Source organism: Oncorhynchus keta, chromosome 4 (genome assembly GCF_023373465.1).
Source record: "Oncorhynchus keta strain PuntledgeMale-10-30-2019 chromosome 4, Oket_V2, whole genome shotgun sequence".
Classification (NCBI taxonomy): Eukaryota; Metazoa; Chordata; class Actinopteri; order Salmoniformes; family Salmonidae; genus Oncorhynchus; species Oncorhynchus keta.
The window spans coordinates 43,971,423-43,989,674 of NC_068424.1; the positions used below are offsets into that span (position 1 = coordinate 43,971,423).

At 41.1% G+C, this 18,252-nt stretch overlaps 1 protein-coding gene across 1 annotated transcript in view; it reads left to right on the top strand.

The window, feature by feature from the left end:
- Window positions 1–484: 484 nt before the first annotated feature.
- The window catches only part of LOC118375180 (X-linked interleukin-1 receptor accessory protein-like 2), a 310,436-nt gene continuing 292,668 nt past the window's right edge, over window positions 485–18,252 (top strand). The window contains exon 1 of the mRNA XM_052507131.1: window positions 485–1,350. The gene's annotated coding sequence lies outside the window, so the exon portion shown is untranslated. The remainder of the gene's footprint in view (window positions 1,351–18,252) is intronic.

The following is an 18,252-nucleotide window of genomic DNA, read 5'->3' on the forward strand; positions in this document are numbered from 1 at the left end:
GTTGCTCCCACACTGAGTTTTGATGTGATTTGTGTATTGGCAACATTGGCATATTAAGTGTACCATCATAATCCTCCATCATGTTTTGGAGTTTATAGTCATTATCATCATATCATTGAGATTGTTGTGCATCACTTTTCCTGATCAGAGACCCCCAACCCTATGAGTTGTTGACATCATAGAATGTCATGGGCTACATTGTGCACTTTTAATTCATACAAGTCTATGAATGTATGTGCCTTGTGTTCTGTGCAGAGAGGTATGACTGCTATTTAGGTTGAGTCCTAAATCATATTTTTTCCAATTCGCTTCCAATTTCCTTTTCTCTTCATCTTATTGCCTGGTTGCTTTAACTTTAACTTTTTTTGTGTCTTCATGATGGGACAATTTTTTGTTTTTGTAAAATGGCGATATATTCTAGGTCTGTTACTGTGTTAAAACGAATCTCTCTCTCTCTGGTGTTTTAGGCACGTCATCCCTCACCGCCACAAGGAGGCGATAGGGGGGATATATTTTTCAAAACCAACGCACCTTAAAATATATTTAGGCATATACTCTTGGTCTAGCCTGTTTCGGTAGTCCGTCTAATTTAAAATGCTGTCTTGAAATCAAGAGTTCGAGTTCATCGAATCTTCCCTTGAGTCAATCAACAGCACTTGTCGAGCTATCTGTTTCCCCACAGACGCGTGGGACTGAAGAACTGCGTCCTCGCGGAGACAGCCGGCTGTCACTGTCTCTAGATGCGTGTTGAAGGAGCGCGCGGGAGGGGTCTGGAATCGAACTCTTGCTGCGAGAGATCATCATCGATTGCTGGAGTCTGCAAAGGCACTCCATCCAGCACAACACAAATCAGATGTGGAGCTTTTCCAATGCAATATGAGTGACTCAACTCATGAGGGGTGAGACAGCACTGGGGAAGGTGTAGAACAGGGGAGGACGGAGAACCGTTTTGCAACCCCTTGGTGTTTACGAGTCCAGGATTCCGGGAAATGGAAGTTATTTTTGGCCATCTAAAGTAGAGCGAATCTTCAACATTCCGTCGGACAAGGGGCAGGAAGAGCCGAAGTAACTCAGATGAGTTAATTGCAGCCTTCTGTCGACTAATGTTGCCAATCGAATATCCTTGAAATAGTCTGAGGAATCCGTCCTCACAGAAGTAAGAAAATACTGTCTTGTGCTCGACCAATTTAATTTCAAACGTTGTGAGCTGATTTGAACTGGAGAGACCGTGAATTATGCTCTAAATACATTTTGAAAACAAACTCAAACATACTCAGACGAGTGGAAATACTTTATTGAAACAAGCCTCGATTGATAATCTGCTTCTTTTGCACGGATTATCAACATCAGGTGAGTGCCAACCTGAACCTGAATAATACAAAATGTGCATCTAAGTGTGTGTTATTGCGCGCCCGTGTGCGCGTAATGCTGTAGAAGTTACGAGAATTAGAAAACAGACCATGGAAGTAAAGTGATTGCTATTGCACGTCCTGTAGATTCCTTATTTAAAAACCTATTGCATTGCGTTGTTAATTTGTCAAAGTGGTCCCAACATAGATATGGTGATTGTTTAATTTCGTTTTAGCACCACCGCATGCATGCAGGCTGGTGTTGTGTTTGTATGGCGGTGGTGGTGTCGATGCAGGTTGAGGCTGCATGAGGCGGTGGGTTTAATTATTGTGGTCGTTTAACGATAGGGCGCACATCAATCGTTTCACCCAGAGATACGGTCTCCCGGTGAAGCAGGCTGTCTGGCCACATTGATTTATACAATAAAGTAACTCCATAGATCAGATTCCGGACTGAAGATCGACTGCAGCCAGACTCTTAACTGTCACTTTCAGCGCCGCTGCCCATCCTTTAACTCTGCTGGGAGGTGGGGAGAGAGGAGAGGCAACGGATTAACAGCAAATAGATTACCACAAACAAACTATAGATGCGCTCGGCTCCTGAGGTTCATTTGTGCAATGTTCACCGTGTAAGCAAATATTTTATGCACACCTGGAGTGTGGTTGGACAACTTTACCTTCCCTCTGGTGACATGACAGTCACCTCTGTGATATGGTATTTGCCTATATATTTGTGAGGGACATAAACTATGGTCGAACTCTATGAAGAGTTTATTTAAAAAATGCTTCTGTATATCCAACCATTTTTCACATTCTGTTTTTTCACAAGAAATTATTGCTTATGGGTATCATGTGTGTGTAAAATATTACTGTTCTCAGATTTTTTATTCATAGTATATGAAAATGTTTTAGTTTTTTTGCAAAACGCTATACACTCCTAATAATGAGTTGCACCCCATTTTGCCCTCAGAACAGCCTCAATTTGTCTGGGCATGAACTCTACAAGGCGTCGAAAGCATTCCACAAGGATACTGGTCCATGTTGAGTCCAATGCTTCCCACAGTTGTGTCAAGTTGGCTGGGTGTTATTTGAGTGGTGGACCATTCTTGATACACACGGGAAACTGCTGAGCGGGAAAAATCCAGCAGTGTTGCAGTTCTTGACACACTCAAACTGGTGTGCCTGTCACATACTACTATACCCCGTTCAAAGGCACTTAAATATTTGGTATTTCCCATTCACCCTCTGAATGGCACATATACACAATCCATGTCACAATTGTCTCAAGGCTTAAAAATCCTTCTTTAACCCCACTCCTCCCCTTCATCTGCTCTGGTTGAAGTGGATTTAACAAGTGACATCAATAAGGGATCATAGCTTTCACCTGGATTCACCTGGTCATTCTATTTCATGGAAAGAGCAGGTGTTCTTAAAGTTTTGTATAATCAGTGTACATTGTTTAGCTGGAATGGACTGTTCGTATCCTGTATATTTAACTGTGATGTGTGGTTGTCTCACCTAGCTATCTTAAGATCAATGCACATACTGTAAGTCACTCTGGATAGGACCATCTGCTAAATGACTAAAATGTCAAATTTAATTGTTTTGCATGTAGATATATTAATGTATTGAATAATTTTAACTAATTTTAAAAACAATATTGATGTCACAAATGTGACATTTGGAGCTAGAAACACAAGCATTTCGCTGCATCTACGATAACATTTTCTGACCAATACATTTGGATTTGATTTAGATTTGATGTGATTTGCACAGTTCTTTATTAAAAATGTAGTTATTTGTTACATTTGACTGTGTAAAACCTAGCAGTACTACTTATTTCTCTGAGAGTGAGGCAGATATAAAGTACTAGTCAAAAGTTTGGACACACCTACTCATTCAAGGGTTTTTCTTTGTTTTTATTATTTTGACATTGTAGAATAATAGTGAAGACATCAAAACTATGAAATAACACATATGGAATTATGTAGTAACCAAAAAGTATTAAAGACATCAAAACATATTTTATAGTTGAGATTCTTCAGATTCAACCATTTGCCTTGTGACAGCTTTGCACACTCTTGGCATTCTGTCAACCAACTTCACCTGAAATGCTTTTCCAACAGTCTTGAAGGAGTTCCCACATATGCTGAGCACTTGTTGGCTGATTTTCCTTCACTCTGCGGTCCAAATCTTCCCAAACCACCTCAATTGGTTTGAGGACAGGTAATTGTGGAGGCCAGGTCATCTGATGCATTACTACACCACTCTCCTTCTTGGTAAAATAGCTCTTACACAGCCTGGAGGTGTGTTTCTTGGTTTCTTTGCAGCAATTCGACCAGGAAGGCCTGATTCATGCAGTCTCCTCTGAACAGTAAAACTAGGAATGGTTTTGCAAATACACTTGTGGGGATTGACTGACTTTCATGTCTTAAACAACTTATTAGGGCAACCCGTCATTTCAAAATGACATATCCCAATGTAGATGATAATACAAGTTATACACATGGAATTATAGATATACCTCTCCTTAATGCAACCGTTGTGTCAGATTTCAAAAAAACTTTACGGAAAAAGCAAACCATGCAATAATCTGAGACGGCGCTCAGAAAATTAATCAAATTAGCCACCATTTTGGAGTCAACAGAAACCAGAAATTACATGATAAATATTCCCTTACCTTTGATGATCTTCATCAGAATGCACTCCTAGGAATTGCAGTTCCACAATAAATGCTTGATTTGTTCGATAATGTCTGTTATTTATACCCAAGTAGCTACTTTTGTTAGCGTTAGGTGAATTCAATAGGGCCTGGGTTGAAAATATACCAACCTCCAGATTTCTCACTTCCTGTTTGGATTTCTTCTCAGGTTTTTGCCTGCCATTTGAGTTCTGTTATACTCACAAGCATCATTCAAACAGTTTTAGAAACTTCAGAGTGTTTTCTATCCAATACTAATAATAATATGCATATATTAGCAACTGAGACTGAGGAGCAGGCCGTTTACTCTGGGCACCTTTCATCCAAGCTACTCAATACTGCCCCTGCAGCCATAAGAAGTAATGATTAACTGTAGTTCCTCTTTGCTTATTTGAGCTGTTCTTGCCATAATATTTACTTTGTGTTTTACCAAATAGGCCTATCTTCTGTATACCACCCCTATCTTGTCACAACACAACTGACTGGCTCAAACTCAATAAGAATGAAAGAAATTATCACAAATTAACTAAACAAGTCACCCCTGTTAATTGAAATGCATTCAAGGTGACTACCTCATGAAGCTGGTTGAGAGAATGCCAAGTGTGTGCAAAGTCATCAAGGCAAAGGGTGGCTACTTTGAAGATAGATTAAATATATTTACATTTGTTTAACACTTTTTTGGTTACTCCATGATTTCATATGTGTTGTTTCATAATTTTGATGTCTTCACTATTATTCTACAGGGTCGAAAATAGTACAAATGAAGGAAACCCCTTGAATAAGTAGGTGTGTACAAACCTTTTTATCTGAACTGTATAGCATTTTGCAAAAACACGTGATTATTTCTCTCTGAAATAAAACTTTCAAGTGATAGATTTTAAACAAATACATATCTGTCATTGAACAAATACAGTTGAAGTCTGAGGTTTGCATACACTTAGATTGGAGTCATTAAAACTCAAATTTATTGTTAACAGTTTAACAATTTCTTGTTAACAAACTATAGCTTTGGCAGGTCGGTTAGGGACATCTACTTTGTGCATGACACAAGTAATTTTTCCAACAATTGTTTACAGACATATTATTTCACTTATAATTCACTGGATCACAATAACAGTGGGTCAGAAGTTTACATTCACTAAGTTTACTGTGCCTTTAAACAGCTTGGAAAATTCCAGAAAAATATGTCATGGCTTTAGAAGCTTCTGATAGGCTAATTGGCATTATTTGAGATGTACATGTGGATGTATTTCAAGGCCTACCTTCAAACTCAGTGGCTCTTTGCTTGACATCATGGGGAAACCAAATGAAATCAGCCAAGACCTCGCAACAAAAAAATTGTAGACCCCCACAAGTCTAGTTCATCCTTGGGACCAATTTCCAAACACCTGAAGGTACCACGTTCACCTGTACAAACAATAGTACGCAAGTATAAACACCATGGGACCATGCAGCTGTCATACCGCTCAGGACGGAGACTCATTCTGTCTCCTAGAGATGAACGTACTTTGGTGCGAAAAGTGCAAGTCAATCCCAGAACAACAGCAAAGGACCTTGTGAAGATGCTGGAGGAAACAGGTACAAAAGTATCTATATCCACAGTAAAACACGTCCTATATCGACATAACCTGAAGGGCCACTCAGCAAGGAAGAAGCCACTGCTCCAGACTGCGGTTTGCAACTGCACATGGGGACAAAGATTGTACTTTTTGGAGAAATGTCCTCTGGTCTGATGAAAGCAAAATGGAACAGTTTGGCCATAATGACCATCGTCATGTTTGGAGGGAAAAGGGGGAGGCTTGCAAGCTGAAGAACACCATTTCAACCATGAAGCACAGGGGTGGCAGCATCATGTTGTGGTGTTGCTTTGCTGCAGGAGGGACTGGTGCCCTTCACAAAATAGATAACACCATGAGGTTGGAAAATATGTAGATATATTGAAGCAACATCTCAAGACATAAGTAAGTTAAAGCTTGGTTGCAAATGGGTCTTCCAAATGGACAATGACCCCAAGTATACTTCCAAAGTTCTGGCAAAATGGCTTAAGGACAACAAAGTCAAGGTATTGGGGTGGCCATCACAAAGCCCTGACCTCAGTTACACCAGCTCTGTCAGGAGGAATGGGCCAAAATTCACCCAAGTTATTGTGGGAAGCTTGTGGAAGGCTACCCAAAACTATTTGACGTTAGGTAAACAATTTAAAGGCAATGCTACCAAATACTAATTGAGTGTATGTAAACTTCTGACCCACTGGAAATGTGATGAAAGAAATAAGAGTTTAAATAAATTATTCTCTCTACTATTATTCTGACATTTCACATTCCTAAAATGAAGTGGTGATCCTTACTGACCTAAAACAGGGCATTTTTACTAGGATTAAATGTCAGGAATTGTGAAAAACTGAGTTTAAATGTATTTGACTAAGGTGTATGTAAACTTCCGACTTCAACTGTATATATTTACACCTGTATGTCGTTGTTTTCTTCTCTATTAGAATCGCCGGTCCAGCTACTGCAGTCAATTCATCAGAGTCTCTCGTTAACTTCCCCAGAAGTCACAATTTCTTTCCTATTTGTCCATTGTTATGGACACGTCAGATGGTCGTTGCATAGATAGAAGCTTCCGTGGTTGTCGGTATTCTCATACTAGATTTACGTCATTTCCAGCTGCAGACTACTAATTCTACGTCTAGGATTTTACTCTTATTATGTAGTGATCGATAGTCTCATAGTTTAACCATTTCCAGCCGTGTAGCCAACACTACACGCTGTCTGTTTTTCTGGGCCTATAGAGTTGTAGTTCTGAACCATTTCAATATATAGCATCAGATCCATGTTTTCTAGTCTAATGTACATTTTATCAGGAGTGGGTTTTCCACACTTCTGAGAAAAGGGTGGTCCAATGAAGCCGACGTAATATCTATTCTCTCGTGAGCGTGGCCAATGATCTTTATATGAAACCCCATATTTTCTCATTTAGAAGGTTAACATCACATCTTTTCACAAATAGTTTCATGTTTAATCACATACGTTTCACAATATTTAGATGTAAACCCCATAATTTAAGAAGTGTACACAACCAAAGACAAAGTAATGAGTGTTTCCTGTCCTTCATGAGATCACCATATGAAACACACTCGTCATGACTGTCCCTTAAGTGTCCACGGACCACTCCCACATTATTTTTAAAAATTTAAAATCGAAGTATTTTTTGTAATTATTCAAACGTTTAGGTCCCGTGGTGGGAACATATATCAGCGGAAATTTCAAGTGCGCCACGTATCGTTTTTGATAAAACTCAAACTTTCATTAAAATGCACATACAATATACTGAATTAAAGCTACACTCGTTGTGAATCTAGTTACAGAGTCAGATTTGTAAAATGCTTTTCGGCGAAAGCATGAGAAGCTATTATCTGATAGCATGTAACACCCCAAAAGACCCGCAGGGGACGTAAACAAAATAATTAGCATAGTCGTCGCTACACAACGCACAATAAAATATAAAACATTCATTACCTTTGACCATCTTCTTTGTTGGCACTCCTAGATGTCCCATAATCACTATTGGATCTTTTTTTCGATTAAATCGGTCCATATATAGCCAAGATATCGATCTATGAAGACTGTGTGATAAACGAAAAAAAATAGCGTTTCATAACGTAACGTCATTTTTTTAAATTAAAAAAGTTGACGATAAACTTTCACAAAACACTTCGAAATACTTTTGTAATACAACTTTAGGTATTAGTACACGTTAATAAGCGATAAAATTCATTAGGAGGCGATGTAAATTCTATAGGTGTCCATCTGGAAAAAATGTCCGGATTTTTCTCAACCAAAACATCAGGTCGGAGACCGGAGGGAATCGGTTCCCTTGATTCGGTTTGACCAAGAATCAAAGCCGAAGCAAATGACAAGACTCTATACATCGTGTGGAAGCTGTAGGTACTGCAACCTCAGTCTCATTTAATTCGGTTCTTCTTGAACAATTCCTGGAAGTGGCGCATGGATATTTATTTCCATTTTCAGTGATCAGATTTTCTTACACTTTTCGATGAAACGCATGTTCTGTTATAGTCACAGCAGTGATTTAACCAGTTTTATAAACGTCTGAGTGTTTTCTATCCACACATACTAATCATATGCATATACTATATTCCTGGCATGAGCAGCAGGGCGCTGAAATGTTGCGCGATTTTTAACAAAAAGCTGCCAAAAGCTGCTTAGATTCTCGACATCCTTAACAGGTTTTAATGTCCATGGGTTTCTCTGTGTTCCACAGTTTACATTCCCACCTCGAACACTACAGAGCATAGAGACAGCGTATTTTATCACTGCCATAAAACAGCCGACTTCCCGCTCTCCCCCTCTACGAGAGAGAGCACGCTGTAGAGCGGACCCACTGTAACCTGATCCTTCAGATCGTCACAGGAGAGTTATGACATATTTGCTCCATAACTGACCGGGTACAAGACCTGCTGCCTGAATTTCCAGTGCCTTTCACATTGCTACAGGGGTTGCCATGAAGAATAGCTTTTCCAAGCAATGACATATCATAGTATAACCCCTTCTAGATGTCCATTTAGGTGTCAGGTGCACTGTATATTACCTATAATGAGGGGCTGACAAAGGCCTGGTGAAGGCCAAAGGCCTGGTGAAGGCAATCCAATAGTATGAGCAAATGGCGCCGAAGTAGATAGCTGCCGTTTTACGATTCCGTAACAAATTGTGCTATTGTGTATGTTCTTTCACGTTATTTTGTACATAATGTTTCTGCCACCGTATCTTATCACCGAAAAGAGCTTCTAGATATCAGGACAGCATTTACTCACCCCATACAGGAGGAATACTTTTTCTTCAACAGGTCAGATGGGAGGGATTTACTTCAGACGCCCGACAGGGCCCTCATCCCCATCATTCACAGGAGAAAGAGACGGAGGTATCGTGGACAAAGATCCCAGTGTTTTGTTAGGATCCGTCGCTGAGAGGGTAATCTACCATTACCATCGGTCCTATTACCAAACGTACAATCAATCAATAATAAAATAGACAAACAACAATCACGTCTATTCTACCAATCGGACATTAAAAACTGTAATATCTTGCGTTTCACTGAGTCGTGGCTGAACGACAACATGAGTAACATACAGCTGGCGGGTTGTAAGCTTTTTCCGCAGGATAGAACAGCAGCCTCTGGTAAGACAAGGGGTGGCGGGCTATGTATATTTGTAAACAACAGCTAGTGCACAAAATCTAAGGAAGTCTCAAGATTTTGCACGCCTGAGGTAGAGTATCTCGTGATAAACTGTAGACCATACTATTTACCAAAATAGTTTTCATCTGTATTTTTCGTAGCTGTCTATTTACCACCACAAACCGATGCTGGCACTAAGACCGCACTCAATGAGCTGTATACGGCCATAAGTAAACAGGAAATGCTCATCCAGAGGCGGCGCTCCTAGTGGCCCGGGGACTTTAATGCAGGAAAACTCAAATCAGTTTTACCTTATTTCTACCAGCATGTTAATTGTTCAACCAGAGGGGAAAAAAATTGTCTACTAAACCTTTACTCCACACACAGAGAATCCTGCTTACAAACAAAAACTTAAGCCAATAAGAAAGTGGTCAGATGAAGCATATGCTAAGCTACAGGACTGTTTTGCTAGCACAGACAGGCATATATTCCGGGATTCTTCCGATGGCATTGAGGAGTACACCACATCAGTCACTGGCTTCATCAATAGGTGCATAGATGATGTTGTCCCCACAGTGACTGTATGTACATACCCCAACCAGAAGCCATGGATTACAGGCAACATCCGCACTGAGCTAAAGGGTAGAGCTGCCACTTTCAAGGAGCGGGTATCTAACCTCGAAGCTTATAAGAAATCCCACTATGCTCTACCAGACGAGCTAAATTACTTCTATGCTCGCTTCGAGGCAAGTAACACTGAAACATGCATGAGAGCATCAGCTGTTTCGGACGACTATGTGATCACACTTTCCGTAGCCACTTTCAGTCCCCTCCTGTACTCCCTGTTCACCCACGACTGCATGGCCAGGCACAACTCCAGACCATCATTAAGTTTGCAGACGACACAACAGTGGTAGGCCTGATCACCGACAACGACAAGACAGCCTATAGGGAGGAGATCAGAGACCTGGCCGGGTGGTGCCAGAATAACAACCTATCCCTCAATGTAACCAAGATGAAGGAGATGATTGTGGACTACAGGAAAAGGAGGACCGAGCACGCCCCCATTCTCATCGATGGGGCTGTGGTGGAGCAGGTTGAGAGCTTCAAGTTCCTTGGTGTCCACATCACCAACAAACTAGAACCGTCCAAACACACCATGACAGTCATGAAGAGGGCACAACAAAGCCTATTCCCCCTCAAGACACTAAAAAGATTTCGCATGGGTTCTGAGATCCTCAAAAGGTTCTATAAACTGCAAGATCGAGAGCATTCTGACTGGTTGTGTCACTGCCTGTTACGGTAATTGCTCGGCCTCCGACCATAAGACACTACAGAGGGTAGTACATCACTGGGGCTAAGCTGCCTGCCATCCAGGACCTTTACACCAGGCCGTGTCAGAGGAAGGCCCTAAAAATTGTTCTACTACCACATGGCAAGCGGTACCCGAGTGCCTAATTACAGACTAATTACCAGGACGTGTACTCCGAGCATGCGCTGACCAACTGGCAACTGTCTTCACTGACATTTTCAACTTCTTCCTGTATGAGTCTGTAGTACCAACATGTTTCAAGCAGACCACCATAGTCCATGTGCCCAAGAAAACTAAGGTGACCTGCCTAAATGACTCCCGACCTGTAGCCCTCACGTCTGTAGCCATGAAGTGCTTTGAAAGGCTGGTCATGGCTCACATAAACACCATTATCCCAGAAACCCTAGATCCACTCCAATTTGCATACTGCCCCAACAGATCCACAGATAATGCAATCTCTATTGCACTCAACGCTGCCCTTTCACAATGCTATTCATTGACTACAGCTCAGCTTTCAACACCATAATGCCCTCAAAGCTCATCACTAAGCTAAGGACCCTGGGACTTAACACCTCCCTCTGAAACTTGATCCTGGACTTCCTGACGTGCCACAGTCAGGTGGTAAGGGTAGGTAACAACACATCTGCCACGCTGATCCTCCACACGGGGGCCCCTCAAGGGTGCGTGCTCAGTCCCCTCCTGTACTCCCTGTTCACTCATGACTGCATGGCCAGGCACGACTCCCAACACCATCATTAAGTTTTCCTGATCACCGACAACAACGAGACAGCCTATAGGGGGAAGGTCACAAACCTGGCTATGTGGTGCCAGGACAACAACCTATCCCTCAATGTGATCAAGACAAAGGAGATGATTTTGGACAACAGGAAAAGGAAGACTGCGCACACCCCCATTCTCATCGACGGGGCTGTAGTGGAGCAGGTTGAGCACTTCATGTTCCATGGTGTCCAAATCACCAACAAATTAATATTAGCATTGCCCCCCCTCCCTTTTACGCTGCTGCTACTCTCTGTTTATTTTTTATGCATAGACACTTTAATAACTCTACCTACATGTACATATTACCTAAATTACCTCAATTTATACCCCCTGTATATAGTCTTGTTATTGTTATTTTACTGCTGCTCTTTAATTATTTGTTACCTTTATTTATTTTAGATGTAAAAAAAAATGTTTTTTCTTCAAACTGCGTTGTAGGCATTTCACTGTAAGGTCTGTTGTAATCGGCGCATGTGACAAATAACATTTGATTGGATTTGAAATAGTAATATTTTGTCATCTGATGAGTACATTCATTACATTATATGTGAGGATAAGTATGAAAAAAATGAATATTAATTCACTAAACTGCCTTGTCTGCATGAGCAACGTTATGCAAGGTTAAGCATATGTTCTGCCTCTTGTGTGAAAATGACAGCGTTACTTACTACCACATTGTGTTTCAAACTGAGAGTATGTATCATCGGAGATAAACACACATTGGTGCTCATGGAGCGAGGCCAACTTTAACACTTCCTCTGGGCACGATGTGCAAGTTCCAGTCTGGATTCCAGAAAGGTTATCTGAAGTTTATTTTTTTCTCTTCTCTGTGGGTGTTAGGTCAGTTTACTTCAGTTTAAGTACAAAATGTTATTTTGTAGGCCAAAGACAATAAGCAGTTTTGACATGAGCCGGGCAATGACGCTCACATCGCTGCCAAACCTTGTGCCCTCCTCAGATGAAATTTAGAGAGCTTTAAGCTGCCCGTGTGATAGAGTTCAGGTACCACCGGATCAATCAAGACTTTTAGCTCATATATCATCCAATTACCATGGCATGACATGTACCTACCAGCCATCCGTGTAGATTACACATGAAGATTTAACAGAGACATAGACCTATAGCCATCCCTGTAGATTAAGCAGGAAGAATCAACAGAGAGAAAAAGTAAAATATCGGACAGGAGTAATGAATATTTCAGCGTACAATGCCTAGGCAGTGCATATTGAGAACTCTATAACAACGCAGTGAATGCTGAAGCCTACTGCATACGAAGACATTGAGTCTGTGTCCTCAGCACCCTGTACTGGAATGGTTTCTCCCAGTCCCTCCAACAATATCAGGCAAAACTGTGGCTAAATGAAAACAGATGGAGGCGCATATCCCCAAGTGGTAGCAGGCTCGCCTTGCCTGTGACCATTTATCACCGTCAACCTGTTCGTCATAAAGACTTTACTTTTAAAGGGAGGGGAGAGCACAGCCCGGGCAAGATCACGGCTGAAATTCTAATTTATGAGGTTGAATTGAGCTCTTTGGGTTTTATCTCAAACCAGGTTGAAATTAGTTTCCGCCAATATGCTTTTTATGGTGTGTCAATGGGTAGCGGCCCCTAGTACAGTACCTGCACAGAGCACACTGCTACCTACCTGGGGCCTGCTGCTGTGCTGACATGCTTATATGCATAATAATTGAAATGTAGTTCTCATTAGGAATGAGGCTTTAAGCAGGATCAGACTTCAAACCAGGGCAAGTTGTGGATGAAGTTGTGTATGTAAACATAAATCACCCACCAAAGTGCTGAGGAATTACTCCTAGGTGAGCAGCCACTGCCCAGGAACATGGTAATAGCTTTAACCAGTGGCTCAATAGATTTTTTTTCACATGAATATTGTAATCAGGCATTTATAATTAAGTTTTACATGTGCAAATCCAGTTTTGAAGCATGCTTTATAAGATCACAGCAAAGAATAGTCCAAATCCAAAAGGGAGAGTTTACTTAGCATTTAAATGGCCTGTGCTGTGGCGGAGACCGGGCGGGCACAGGCCAGTGTGTGGAAGATAAACATTTGGAGGGCAACATATTATTTAATGTGCAGCACTTTCTTTATGCTCAAGGGACAATGTGTCAATTGAATGAACTGAATCTGGACCTCTGGGAGAATTTGTTGCTGTGAAATTCACAATTAGAAAGGAATAGGGATACACCAATTCCAAATGTATATCATCCAAAATGATTTCATCAAGTTAATATAGTGATCTATATAATGAGCAATACCTATAGATTTCATAATAATATAATCACATTTTAAGGAAGGATTAAATCCATAGGTGTTGCTTCTATGGCTGTATTTCTTAAGCCTTTCCCTCTTCATGTCAGGTTTAATTATGTTGACATTTGGAATAAAGGGGAATATTAAATGTCGACAGTGGAGCCTTTATACTGTTTTTCTTCATTAATTAAAATATGAATTGTATCATGACACTCTGTCAATAGGTAATAGAGAGAAGCAGCTCATCAATAATGGATAACTCGACACAAGTCATCAAAAACTCAGTGTGATGATGATTTGCAACCTTTTGAATCTGACACCAAGATGGAGGAGGCTGGTTTCTGGGTTGCCTGGCTGTCGGTCAGACGCAGCACAGCCACATCAGCAGTCCGGCCCGGCTCTCTAGGACTACATCTGATGAGAGAGATATGGCACAGCATGACACCTAAAGTTGCAGGCCACAAAGTTAATAGCTCCAGCTCTGCAACAATGATCCCTGGCAAATGGAAGTCAGTCATTACAGCCTATAAATAGGGTGGCTAGAGGTGCCACAGAAGGTCTACAGGAAAGCTGTCAATGAAAGGTATGCCATCTCAAGAAAAATCTTTCACCAGGCAGTGCGCTCTGAACCTGTGATAGGGCATTGTTGGACACCCACGCAGCCTCGCTTCTGACCCCACCGTTTCACACTATTGTCTACAGCAGGCCCCTAGAGAGTATTTGTGTGGAGTTTATATAGAATTCATTTAGTTGTCTTTGTACAGCCTTTAGAACATTCTAAGAATACCTGTTGTAAGGAAATAATAATATAAACATCCCATTTGCAGTGATTAACATCTGCAGCACAGTGCCAAATGGGTCATTAAAATGTACAAGAATCGTGAAAACCGTGTGGCAGCAGATTTCATTGTAGTTGATCGGCATGTGCATATTCATTATAGATAAGTATGATATATTCATGAGACATATGGCGCTTCCATATGGGAAAGACATGGCTAGAAAGATAATTGAAACAAGAGTAACAAATGTCTGTTGCATATACCATCGGCAGTATTTGTGTTCCTCCAGTAGAAAACAAACAAACAGGGTCACTTAGATGCACACGCAGGAACATGCAGAGCTATACACTAGCCTATGTAATTTTGAAAGGGAACCAAATTGGTTATCACCAGCTTTTCATTTAGAGCTCCATTTCATGGTTTTATCTATGGATTGGATGAAGAACAATCCTATCAGAGGCAGCATAGCGATGATAGTGTGGTTGACTGTTTAGTCTCCTCTCTTTCACCCACAAGATTTTTCTTTTTTTCTCTCCTTTTTGGTTTTGTGCTTTTGAAGCGGTTTTACACATCCTTCTCAAGCCTCCATCTGCTGTGTCTTTGGCTGTTTCTTCTCCTTCTTGGCTGACTCTAGGGTCGCTGAGGAACGGGGGAACAATCTGTGCAGCTCCACTCCAGTTGCCCAGCCCCTACAGGGAGACAGCTTACAGCAGGAACGTTCACCATGAATAATTCTCAAACACCTTCTCTCTCTCTCTCTCTTTGTCTCTCTCTCTCTCTCTCTCTCTCTCTCTCTCTCTCTCTCTCTGTCTCTCTGTCTCTCTGTCTCTCTGTCTCTCTGTCTCTCTCTCTCTCTCTCTCTCTCTCTCTCTCTCTCTCTCTCTCTCTCTCTCTCTCTCTCTCTCTCTCTCTCTCTCTCTCTCTCTCTCTGTCTCTTAAAGTGAGTACATTGTTAAATAGAGCATGGTACAGAGGAGTTATAACCAGCCAGGAACATACAGTCAGGTCCATAATTATTGGCACCCTTGATGAAGATGTGCTGAAAATACTGTATAAAATAAATCATGCAAATCCTGAGCTATATTGCATTATATTGAATTTTTATATTGCATATAAAAAGGATGAAATTATATTAATTTATTTTAATACAATTGCTCAGAGAAAGAGGTTTTGTTTAACAAGTAATAAAACAAATCTCATAAAGACAGGGGTAAAAATGATTGGCACCCCTGTTTTCAGTACTCCAGCATCAAGGTTTACTACCTTTTTATTTTGGGCATTTTTATTGTTCATAAATGTGGTGGGTACTCTCTTCGTTCGCTGGACTTTATCCTGCTAACTGTTCCAAATGTCCGAACTGAATTTGGTTAAAGGGCTTTTATGTACTCTGCGCCATTGTCTTGGAACGCCTTACAAAATACTTTTAAACTGGAAGAACTTGTCCCGATTGGTATTTTTAAATCACTGATGAATGATCTTGAGACTGATTCCCTGACCTGTCAATGTTTTTAACTTGCTGTTTTTGATTTTGTTATACTCTTGTGAATTCTATGGTTTTTACTAGATTACTTTTAGTTTTTCATGTTGTTTGTCTGTCATTTTTGTAATGACTTGGTGCTGCCAATCTTGGCCAGGGCGCTCTTGAAAAAGAGATTTTAAATCTCATTGAGCCCTTCCTGGTTAAATAAAGGTTAAATAAAATAAAATAAATAAAAATCCTACTGTACCCTTGCTAGGATAACGACGCTAGAATTGTTTTCAATAAAACAAAATGAAATTGGAAAACACATTGGGAGAGATCTTAGACCATTCATCCATACAGAATCTTTTCAGATCCTTGATATCCTTCGCCTGTGCTTATGGACTGCTCTCTTCAATTCAAACCCCAGGTTTTCAAAGGGGTTCAAATCCGTAGACCGAGATGGCCATTGCAAAATGTTGATTTTTGTTGTCAATTAAACATATATTTGTGGATTTTGATGTGCGCATGTATGCACAAACATTGATATAATAATAATCATATTGAAGTAAACCTGGAGTCATGTTGTGTGGTCCTCCCACTACGAATAGTTTTATTTTTGCGCGCTAGATTTTTTTACAATACAAACAATATACAGAAATTATGTCTGCAGTTGAACCCCTCTCATAATTTTGACCCCTATCTTAGGTTATTTTTATCACTTGTTAAACAAAATCTCTTTCTCTGGGCAACTGTATTAGTATAAATAATATAATTTCCCAATGTATTTGAGCATACAATATAGCTCAGTATTTGTATTATTTATTTTATACAGTCTTTTTTTTAAATCAAGGGTGCCAGTAATTATGGACCTGACTGTATATGCTACACATCTCCATCTCTGCCTTGTGTGGGAGGTTGTTCAGTTTCTACCTGCCACAGAACAGACACACAATTGCTGGGTAGTCTATTGTTCATGTTGAATATTTGCTAATGTGCATTGCTGCTGCCACCCACATTTTGTGCAGCTTCCGCTCTTCTCCATCTAGGTGCTCCGAGGCCACTCACTAAAGAGCCTGCCTATTGGCTGTGATTTCATCAGAAGTGGCTTAATGGTGCCATGATGTGTTCCTCCACTACCCTGTGTCACCTGGATACGCATGTCCAAGGCTGCAATTCACTGCACTGGAATCACTGCAGAGTGCACACAGGGCTACTCAAAGGAGAGGATCACAGGGACTCAAGCCTCCTGGCTTAAAACAGTCATTTTTCGAAAGGTTTCAAAGTAATTACAGCTGATTGTTCTCAGATACAAAAGGTGAGAGGCAGGAAATTACAAGAATCCAATTCAGTTGTTACTGAGATCCTTACTAATGAACTGATGATGAAAATGTCAGATGAATGCATTCTAATCTTCCCATTAATCTCATACTGCTAATACATACAGTAGTGCACTTTAAAGCTGCATAAAACACATAGAAAGATGCAGATTTCTGCAGGGATTCAGGGAATGATGAGCAATAAAGGTAATTATGTCAGATCAGCAGCAAAACAATGGCCAAATACTGTATGTTTGCTGGTTCACTGACAGGGTGGTTGGGTCTTTAGTTGTGTCATTGGTGAGATTATTGCAAGCAACGCCATATAATTATTCCTGGCTACTAATCAAGAGATTGATGTGCAGCGGAATGCTTAGGCATTGATTTTCCTTTGTGTGTGAGCAGGCATGACTAGGACTGGGCTCACTGTGGCCTCACAGGTAACTGCACGAAGCTCTTTGTAATTTAACTCTGGAATGGGATGCCATTGGATTACAATGATGCAAACCGATGTATGCCTTATAGCTATACCAATCACTACAACATGGGGCTTGTTTGCCCATAAACGCACCTCTTGTATGCTTGCCTTTTTAATCTTCTTATTCCCTCCTCCTCAGATGATGTCCACACTGCATTTCATTGCTCAGCCAAGGGTAGGCTGTATCTCTGAATATGTGATTGAGCCCAGGCAGGCCTGCGCAGGTCATGGCGGCTGTAAATGCGTGTTGGCGCATGCCATGCTTATAGTTGTATTAGTTCGCTCCAGAGTTGTTCAGCAGTGGCAAATTGCTGTGACAGAGCTCTCCACGGCACCACTCTCTCCAGTAGCCCCCTCAGCCCAGGGCCAATGGAACTGCCAGCCTGGCATGGGCATGGGCAGGTCAGCCCAGTCAGAGGGGCAGAGTGCTGCTGCTGCGGCTGCTGCAGCTGTGAATACTGTCCTTGCTACACTCTCTCTCCCCTCTCTCTCCTCTCTCCTCCGCTCCCCTAGATTAGCTTTTTGTATGAAGGCTGAGAAGGATGAGCATTAGCTAGCTACTGCTGTGATATAGGGGCAAAGGAGGATGAAATGTTCTGGCAAGGAGAC